The sequence below is a fragment of the Gallinula chloropus genome (genome assembly GCF_964237585.1).
Source record: "Gallinula chloropus genome assembly, chromosome: 5".
Lineage (NCBI taxonomy): Eukaryota > Metazoa > Chordata > Aves > Gruiformes > Rallidae > Gallinula > Gallinula chloropus.
The window spans coordinates 52,743,908-52,754,875 of record NC_140090.1 but is presented as its reverse complement, the minus strand read 5'-3'; positions in this window follow the sequence as shown (position 1 = coordinate 52,754,875).

Here is a 10,968-nt window from a genome sequence, read left to right as displayed (position 1 = left end):
CGGATTCAGTAAAGAAGGGAGATTCTCCTTGGCCCTCCTCTTACTGTTAATGTATTTAAAGAAACCTTTTTTATTATCTTTTACCACAGTGGCCAGGTAGAGCTCAAGCTGGGCTTTTGCCTTTCTGATTTTTCCCCTGCACATGCTCGCAACTTCCTTGTACTCTCTGCAAGTTGCCTGTTCCTTCTTCCACCAGATGTACACTCTTTTTCTCCTGGAGACTTGGCAAAAGTTCCCTTTTCAGCCATGCCAGTCTTCTTGCCTGCTGCCTCATCTTACTGCACATGGGGTTAGCCTGCTCCTGTGCCTTTAAGACTTCCCTCTTGAGAAGCATCCAGCCATCCTGGACCACTTTGCCCTTCAGGACTGTCTCCCAAGGGTCTCTCCCTACCAGTGTCCTGAACAGTTCAGAGTCTGCCCTCCAGAAGGCCAAGGTAGCAGTTTTACTGACCCTCCTCCTGACTTCAATAAGAATAAAGAACTCTGCCATTTCGTGGTCACTCTTCCACACATTCCAGGAACCTCCTAGACTGCTTCCTCTGGGCTGTATTATATTTCCAGCAAGCGTCTGGGAAGTTGAAATCCCCATGAGAACAAGTGCTGGCAATTGGGTGACTTCTACCAGCTGCTTGCAGAAATCCTCATCTGTCTTTTCATCTTAGTTTGTCTATCTATAACAGACCCCCACAAGGATGACTGCCTTGTTGGCTGTCCCCCTAATCCTTACCCATAAGGACTCTACCTTATCATTCCCTGACGTGTGTAACCACATCCATGTGTGCGAGCTCGGCGTGGGTTCCCACATCCATTTTGGTTGGTGTCAGGAGCGTGATCCTCCACCAGAATCATTGTTCTTTGGTTGAGCTGACTGTTTAGTTATGTATTTATTTTTAGTGCCCTGTCAGATCATCCTGGCCACTAATCAGCTGCTTGTTTGTTCCTGCACTCCCCTGTTTTTAAGAGGAACCTTAATGTGGGGCTCGATAAATGACATTTGGCGTGTTCATGCCTCGTTCAGATGTGCCACCGGTGATGCTGGCTCTCCCTACATGACAACAGCAGCCCGCCCACCAGCTGCTGACGCCTGGCTGTCTCAACTTTTAAGAGCTCCAAAAGAGCTATTTGTCAGCCCTTTTCACCACAATTCCCTTCCCCAGTGCAGCTATACCTGCTATGGAGCTGGTCTCTTTGGTATTACTGCTTTACTCCATGTTTCAAGTGCAATGAACTTCAATCCTCAATAAAACACGTGGACGATGACAACTGCCAAACTCGTATGTAGTAAGACAACAAAGGCTTTATTTGCAGTATTTTGCAGTCCATTAGAAGGAGAAAACCCACTAATAGTCTCTTTAAAGTATATTAAAAAAATTACTTCCTTCTGCCTTCTCCATGCACGTTTTAGTAAGGACTACATATTGTCACTCTTCCACATTTCAAGCCTAGGAGTGTTTTGAACTTTCAGAAAACTGGTCACCTCACTCCCCAGTTCAGCGAGGTGAGGGAGCACACTGCCACGGGAACTTAACATGCAATGTCTATTTACCTCTGTACCCCATGGCATGTCTTCAAAAAGCAAGAAGAAATGGGGAAAAAAAGAAAAAAGAACACGTCATTGCAAACCACTTCCAATTTCATGGTGATTTTTTGTTATGTGAGACAATCTAAGGTAGTTTTCAAAAATACGGTCCAAGTCTATTCACAAATGCAACACTCTCTCCTTAGAAGCTGTATTTTGTACCTGAATCTACCTTTCATTAATATTTTGCTTTTCACCTATGTATTAAAAAGTAAACAAGTACTAAAATGTATATCAAAACATGAAATAAAATGACACTGATAACTTCTGTGATCATTCCCCATTTAAAAATAATCCTCATTTGAGAACGCTCATCAGCATTTGAAAGAACACCTCAACACTGAAAGTAAAACCCAGCAGGGGCTGCAATTCCCTCCTTTTCCCCTGAAATGCTGATATAATGCCTTAACACTATTACTGGAGTTAATTTGTGGTTGTTACTGTAAGCCTGTAGTTCTCACCCAGCCGGGAGAGCCCCGCAGATGGCCACAAGGCTTGGGCAGTGCAGCACCACTGAGCACCAGTGGGTCACGGCTCACTGCTGGGCAGGTGAGCTTCAGCAACTGAGGAAAAACTAGCCATTGTCAGTAAAATGTCCCACTATGAACTCTGAACTGTAGTGTGGACACGTGCCCTATGCTAACGCCCACACTACAGAAGCAACAAAGCTGTGGCAAAACCACGACGGGGATGCGTTGGGGCAGTGTCTGCTGTCACGGAGTACAAGTCAGCTTTCCGGCAACAGCTATCAGAAGAGATTTCAGACATCTTTTACACACCCTTGGAATTGTTCTTCCTTTTCCTCACGTAAGTTTCTGACCTAAAAAAAGACAATCAGTGCTCTAATAGCCTACCTTGCTCTTTCACAGAAAGGGAAACTGAAAACACTTTGTTCCTACAATCACCTGGCACTCCAACATTGTGACGCAGTTTAACAGCTTAAAGTTTTATAACACAGACTAGCTGTTCTAGTGTTTCTAACAACTGCCACACCCCAAAATGATGTAGTTATGACCTTTGTATGAGAATAACTTTCACTAAAACTGAACTACAACAGCAAAGAATACATTTGATAAAACAGAAGGGGCTGCAGTGCACCTTTTCTGAGCCGTTTCTGGTTTCCCATTAGAGTAGAAGACTGGCAGCCCCACTAACTCAAACTATCTGAAGCGAGCAACAGCTGGAATTTCTCCAAACCATGCCTGACATTAACAGTGCAGAATGACACAACCCAATGACTATTTCAAATGTGTTTAAGCACCAATTAACACCTGGAACGCTACTCTGCCGACAGAGCAATGCTGAAGAAATTCAAACCCATAAGCCAATCAGCTGATTTTGAAGTTTTCAATGTCTTATTTTCCTATTGTTTCTATGAAGCAGCATTTAACTATAACCTGTTAAAGAGTAATTTATTCATCATCCATAATACCCAATTGTCTACAGCACAATTTATCATCCTTCCTAAAAAGAGTTTGTTGAAAAAATGCTGCTGTTATTGAAACTGGGGTGTGGTGGTGTCTGAACTGGAACTCAGCCGTGAATTCATGGCATTGTCATGGCAGTCCAGCCCTACACTCCATATGACTCTGAATATTAAAGTGCGAGAGATTTATCATATGGTCCAAAATGATTCTGAACACAGAGTTCAGTGTCAACTGTTCTTTAGATGTGGCTCTGTAATATTTCTAACAGCATGATCCCCAAGCCAAATGAGCTGCACTGTCCCAAATTTCAATGAAGAATGATAGTGCTGAATGTAACAACAAAGACAGTATTGTAAAAGGGGAACACACGAAAAAAGAAACATCAATCTCAAACTTCATAAGCATTAGAATTAAATCCATTTCAACAGACAAGATGTTTCAAAACATTCGCAGCAGTACACAAAATACCAAGTAAATGTATTTGCCAAAGCAAAACTGAAAAATATGAATTGTTTCTCCTATGTGTAATGAGGGCAAGAAGCGATTTAGACTTAATCTGGTATTCCATTCCACCTCAAAGTTGTGTTCAAAACTGTACATATGATTGAGGTAATGTGCTTATGGTTACCTATGCCAGTATGCAACAGTCTTTCCACTGGAGCTTAAAAAAAACCTGAGATGGTGCCACAAAGAAAATTATTAATTTGGATGAAGAAAAGAGGAATTGTGAGAACAGTAAAGAATTCACTACAGGGCAGACAAGTAGGTTCAAGAACAGAGATTACTAGTGTACTTCAAATGACATTCAAGGACCTTGACCCTTGAATCAGCTTGATTCCAGAATACTTACCCCTTTCATTATTGACCTAAGAACAAAAAGTAAAACTTTGATAAACCTTGCTAACAAACTTGAATCCTCAATTCTGCTGAGTGCTGTCTCTATGCAGGAAGACTTGGATCACATGAAGAACTGACGAAATACAACTGCATGAAATACTGGCAACTCCGAAGAATTTCTGCTTGACATAGACTAGGATTTCACGCACAGGTTATAGCCATGGACTATCCAAGGACTCAAGTACATGAGCCAATTACAGAACATCAAACACATCCACATGATGTTGCTGGGAGAAAGAGACAAAACACAACTCCAGGATTTCCTAGAGAAATTTCCCAAGGGAAACAGGAAAACATGAACAGCACAGACACAGTATGATTGATAAATTCAACAATGCCTAGAAGGACTGATAATACTATCTGGAGAAAAGGAAAACCCTGTGAATGGAGATGAAAAGGAAAAGATTCATATAGTGAAAGCTGGCAGGGAGATTATTACTCTTTGAAAATATGACATAGGAATGAACACGAGGCAAGACAGACAGTTATTCTACCAGAAGGAAATTACTGGTTCATCAACAGCTAGGCATGGATCAGCCATTAAAATTTATTTAGATCAGAAATTAGAAGAGAATTCCTAACCACTGGTTAGAAGGTTCTAGGGCAGATTTTCAAACGAGAGTCCAAAACCCCAATTAGTCCTTAGTTTGCAAAGGCCACCATCTCATGTAGCTGCAGGTGACAGGATGGGAGCAGACTCATCTAGGACAGCCCTTACAATTCCATTTTCTAATTCCTAATACAAAAAGGGCTATAGTTAACTTTAGCTTATTCAAAGTCAAATAGTCTGATTTATGCAATCCCGTAACAGGAAGAATTTTTAAATAAATCTTCAAATTCTGTAGTACATAAGTCTGTCAAATACTTGTACAAGCCTACTTTTTAAACGTGTTTTAATTATTCTATTGTAAGGCATACCTACACAAATTGTAGAAAAGTATCATACTGAAACAGCCAAACCTGCTATTCTTAAATGCTGTCAAATATCTTAAAAAAACCTAAAAACAATGCAGGTAAATCCATCAGCAAAATCTATGAAGAAATCATACAGTTGATGGGAAAAGCTGCTGGCTATTGTAAACTAGCTGGCTGCATGGCGATCAACAAAACCTACCTCAAATAAGGACCTACTTCTTTAGGCACTAATCCATGCAATCTCACAAGAATAATTCCATTAAACTGCAGATTGTATTGGAATTATTTAAAACTACTAGTGGCTGCATAAATTTATAAGTCAAGAGGTTGTGTAAATTATTTCAATGTTCTTTCTGCCTTTACAAACTGCTACAAAATCTCAAATGTTAAATTAAGCACATGTGCGTATTACTTCCTGAAAAACTGAAATGAAAAAAAATTATCTGAGTTCTATTCCTAGTTTATAATGCATGTACTGCAAAGGTGGGTTTGTTCATTCAAAAACCACGAGCCCCTAAAACTGCTTTCTGCAGCAACAGAGTTAAAAGCCTTAGAAAAGGACTTGCTATTTTTGAGCAGCTGGAAGAAAAGTCACCAAAATCCACTTTGGATACTCTTAACAGACATCTTATGAAAGGAAAATTTCACACTGCTGGCAAATATCAGATGTGTGTACCTTATAGAAGAAATTGGAAGCCAAACTCCTAAATGATGATGTATCTGTCTGTTTCATAAACAAAGTTATTACCCATGAAGAAATTAAAGCCTAGCTGCTTTTTACCATGCCCAGCACAATTAGGTAATTGGGGACACCACTCATTGGACTCCTGAATGCCCATCTTACTGTTACTCTGGAATTCCAATTAACTAACTGCTACAAAGTTTCTGTCATTAAATTAACAGTAATGAAATCCAGTAAAATTATTTTCCCAGTGCCATCAGGTACTCAGACATATCCTCGTGTGTTATAAACATGGCAGGTTCTCTTATTTGAGCATACTCAAATAGGATTTCGCTACACAATTTTTATTCATCTCCACCCATCTCCCCTCTTTCAACTCCATCACTTTGGCAATTAGCTTGTTGAGAGCTTCTGCCCTTAAGACAACTGGAAAACGAATAGTCATGCTCCTTCTACCATAAATGACATCAACTTCTGCTATTGTACCCAGAAGCTATAATTCTTAAATGTTTTTATTATCTATTTATCATTTTTGCTAGTTCCTTACTGTCACACTGTCAATGCAAAGGAGGAGAAAAGTCTGCACATGTAATTAATACATTCCATTTCTAAATCTAACAAATTAAAACTGGGAATGTAACTTAAACCTTTTAAATGTTTGCCAAAAAAAAAATACTTAAAGCCTTTAATTCATTAAACATTTGCAGCAAGAGAAAGTCATTAAAATTATCACAGATTTCATGTGTCAGTACTGAAAAATATTGTAGTCACACTATACTGCCTACAAGGCCCACGGCATACTCTGTCTCTGAATTACTATTATTTTATACAAACAATATACCCAGGCTGAGGGAAGGAAAAAGCTGGGCCTCAGTCCTGAATATGCACTGGCTCACTCTGGAGGCTAAAATCAGGGCCTTTCAAAGTACAAATGCTTTCACAGGAAGGGTTTCTGAAGTCCAACCTCCTTTTCAGCACTAAAGAAGACTAACGAATGTTTTCACAAGCTTACAGTAAGTTTTTAACGATTTCAGGACACCTATTCATTAATAGGTGTCCAAAAATGCCCCAAATCAAACCCCCTACGGGGTATGCTTTTGTTGTCCTTCAGTCTCGTGGTCTCTGCTTCTTTCTGTTCCACCTACAGCCTTTGCCTGATCCAGAAAAGGCAATTCACACGTACTTTTTGTCTCCAAAGTGAAGGTGCCTGTGGAAATTCCGGGACTCGCACAGAGCTTTCCAGCCACTGGGGTTTTTGTCTGGTGGTTACGGAGCGCGTTTTGCATCTCGCGGTGCCGCAGTAAAAACATAAAAAACCCCAAAATAAAAAAAGCCTTGTCCGCCTTTGCATACTGAATTGAATCAATAGCATCGCATGCTACACAAACCCAAGCCTTTTCCCCCGCTGTCCCCGTGGCACGGGTGTCTCCTGCGAGAGAAGGAGCAAGGCACAGAAACGCAGCAGCCGCCCCCGGGCATCATCCCGCAGCGTCCCGACCCGAGGGTCCTGCCCGCAGGAGGGGGGTGTAAGCTCAGCGCCGGGCCGGGCCGCGCCGCTGAAACCTACCGCTCGCACGCAGGGCTCTGCTTAGAGAGAGTGGGGACTGCTTAAAACACAAACCAACCAACCCAGAGATCGCTTGAATTTCAGCACAAAGAAGACAACAGCAGCAACAAAGCTGAGGCAGTTCAATAGAAGTTTTTCGGTCGGGTTTTTGGGGGTTTTTTTTAAATACGAAAACTAGTCCGCAACTACTTCTTCTCCCCCTTCCCCGCACTTCCACTCTTAACTCTTGTTTTCTAGGTAGCCAGATTCTTCCAAGTCTTATGGCCTGCTGCCAGCTCCCTGAAGTAAAGCGGAGCGGAGCTCTCCCCTCTGCTCGGGCCCCTCCCCGGAGCAGCCCTAGGCGCCCTGCCTGACATGCTTTTCAAGGCGTGCTAGGCTGCAGCGCAGACTTTCTGGCTCCACTTCCATTGTTTGCACGGCTGCTTTGCTCCTTATCCAGAGCGAGGATTAGCATAAGAATACTGTCTTCCCCCTCTGCAAGCCAGCTCCCCTCTAAAAGACCTCTACCCCTTAAGAATAAACATGGGGCTGCGTTAGGTTTTCTCAGATTTTTCTCTTTAAAAATCCTCTTGCATATTTAAGTCTTGTAAAGCACAATGAAATAAATAAAATGCCAAGCAAGGGAGACTGATCAGGCTCAGAAATACATAGGTGCACAGATTAATAATTATCAAGGTCAAAAGAGTCAAATTGGTAATTCTGTTCACGGAGCCTTTGCTCCTCACACTCTCCACTTTAGGATATACACTTTGCGAACAGAGCAGAAAACAAGTAATTTCTATGAAAGAGTAACAGAAAGGAGACTTTAACACACACACCCCTTTTTTGTTTGCCTCTGAAAGACAGAGCTTCAAATTGAGAACAGGCAGAAAGTCTTATCACCACAACCTGCAGCCAGAAATACAAACCAACCCCCTCCTAACTGGCAGTAAACAGGGGAATTGCCGATGCTCGTTTATGTAACTGCAAATCCTTTTCCTCTGGTATCTGCTGGAGACACTACAGTGTCCCTTGTAAAGCAAGTGACATGTGATCTAGCATTAAAAAGGCCAAGAGAAGAGCGTTTCACAAGAAGCAAACTGCTTGCTCTCAAAATGCTTAAAACTGTCAGCATGGACATACTTTTTTTGTCCTGCTACCCATAAGGTAACTGCTGTCCAAATTAATTCACAACATCATTTTGTGAACAAGATAAAAAAACACTTGCAAATGGTACTTCATAGATAAGGCACATAATTTTTAAATCATCAAATTCATCACGCCTCATTGCACCGGGCAAGAGAACATTATTTGCTCAATACATACAAAAAGCAGAGACAAGACCAGCAAGTTCCACATCATCACAATTTGCTAATACAAAAACCCTGTCTGGCAATGTAAACCTTAATCCTCCTTTTCCTCACCAGCTTGCCATGCCCACAGAAGCACCCTACTCTGCTGACAGGAGAAACTGTCTAGCTGTTCTCACATGTCAAGGTAAATAAAGCACAGGTATTCTCAACGAAGTGCTCTCTATCAGTCTCCCAAAGAGGCCTCTTAATAAATATATGGATGTGCCAAATAAACCGAATAGTAGATGCTGCTCTTTACATGCCTCAAACACGGATGTGGCAGGAGAAATTATTCTTTAAGTGTTCTTACTACGGAAACAAACTTTCAGATACGTTCTTTACAAATTACATTTAACAGTTAGGTTTGCTCTTTGTGTTAGTTATATTGCCCTTCTAACTTCAAATTGCAGAAATGCACCCTTTCAACCTCTCTTATAATTCTTTTGAATTATATGAATAGTCAGCTAACAGCTCTCCTGTCATCTGTGAGCCTCAACACTTAGCCCAGAAACTCACTTTGGGGTATTTTTACAAGGTTACAAGCTCCAGACACCAAATAGGAGGAGGTTACCACCTCCACAGCAAGGGCAAGAGAAGCGAGCAAGTATTGTCGGTGGCAAGTGTAGCATAGCCTAAACCAGAATAGAAGGCAGTTTAAATTAATACTCTGAGCTCTGAAGAGCTGTGGCCTATGCGCTGCTGCTTTGCTTGATACTGCCACAGAGGCACTGGCCAGCAAGAGAGCAAGGTGGATGGCTGGGGGTGGGAACCTCACAAGCCCTCTCACTACTACCTCCTCTATTCACTGGGACAGGCTGCCCAGAGAGGTTGTCCCTTCCACAGATGTTCTGTGATCTCCCAGAGCTCACAAGAAGGACCCTGATACATACAGCTTGAATAGGCCCAAAGCAGGAAAGAAAAAAGAATTGGGGGGGGGGGTGTGTGTGTGTCATAAATAGGGGACAAAATATAACCCCCGCAAATCCATTAGTGAGCAAATACCCTGTAAATTAAAACATTCATTATCTTACATAGAACCTGCAAAATATCTGGTTATTCCCTGCATCAAAGTAATAAACAGTAACAGAGAGTAATAAATGTTTATATACAAAGCGTGACATAGGCACAACTATTTTACAGATACTGGAAGTACTAGCTCTAATAAGAAAGTGTTTCCATCATACAAATAATCTAAAATTAGTTCTATGTTGCATTCAGTTTCTACTCTTATCTGCACTACCTAACTTTAAATTGTTAAGTACATAAGAAAATATTGCACTGGAAAAGTTTCCAGGGCTCTAGACATCATGTGTCTGCGCTTCTCTTACCCTGTCAGTTCTCTGCAAGTTTTGCTGAATGAAAATAGAATTTAACTTTGTTTTGCATTAAAGTTTAAGTGCATTGTAGAGCCAGTTCGTTAAATAACTACAGAAAAAACAGGGCATGCACATAAACACAGCCTACTCCTCTTAAGTTTAAACAATACACTTTCATCAAATATAGGTTCAAAGACATTTCTAAATCTAAACACAGTAATCTTTCAATAAGTAGACAGAGTTCAAAGGTAATGTTTATACTTCAACAGTTATAGTCCCCTATTTTCCTGCACTAAAGGGCTAAAGCAATGCCGTTAATTTTTTTCACACAAAATTCAAAATGAAAATGCACACAAGCACAGCTACAAAGTTCAGCGAGATTAAAATATTTATATAGAGAGTTTAGTAGTTTTATAAGGACTATCTTTCCTATTAGTATTCAAGAAATTGTACCACTTAGCACAAAAAGGTTATTTTAAATACACTAAGAAAAGTTTTCCAACAACTGTTGCACAGTAGAGCTAAGAATAGCAAAACATCAACATACAACGTAGCAGTTTGGTTGGTTGAGTTTTGATTATATTAGACTTCACATTCAGCTAATAAAACACTTGTTTTCCTTCAAATCTTAGCTTTTCTCTCCATTTTGCAAGAAAGCAACTGGACTAAGACCTAAGGAAATGAAGAAAATACATGTTATACTATATTCCTTCCTACATGCTATATGCCTTCTCCTATCAATTTCACTTTGCTTTTTTCTCTTTGACCTTTGTGGTGTGTGACTTTAACTGCCCATACTCAGTACTACAGGAATGAATTGGATACTATTTTAATTGCAGGCATTTCCCACCTTCAGGTTTAAGGATGATGGGATCTCCTCTGACATCTCAAAAATTCCTTAAGCTAAAAATCTTAACACATCCATCTGCCTCCTAAGTCACATCTTTATTAACTTTGCTAACTCAGTTATTCCTCAATCATACAAGACCATGTCCTTATACCAATCTTGTTCTGCCTCTTCTAAGGCTACTTCTGTCAAGGCCATTATTGCATCTAAAAGTAATTTCTTTCTTCTACATCTCTGCTATCATAACCTTCTTTCTTTCATGATTCTTTAGCCTACAGAATTAAGGCTGCTTCAAATTAAATCTGTGAGGGGAAAAATGAGTGTCACAGGAAAACCAGATTCCATAACGGGCAGAAATTTTTGTTGTGAGTTGAAGAGGACAGAGAATAATTTTTGGCAGAAAGGGG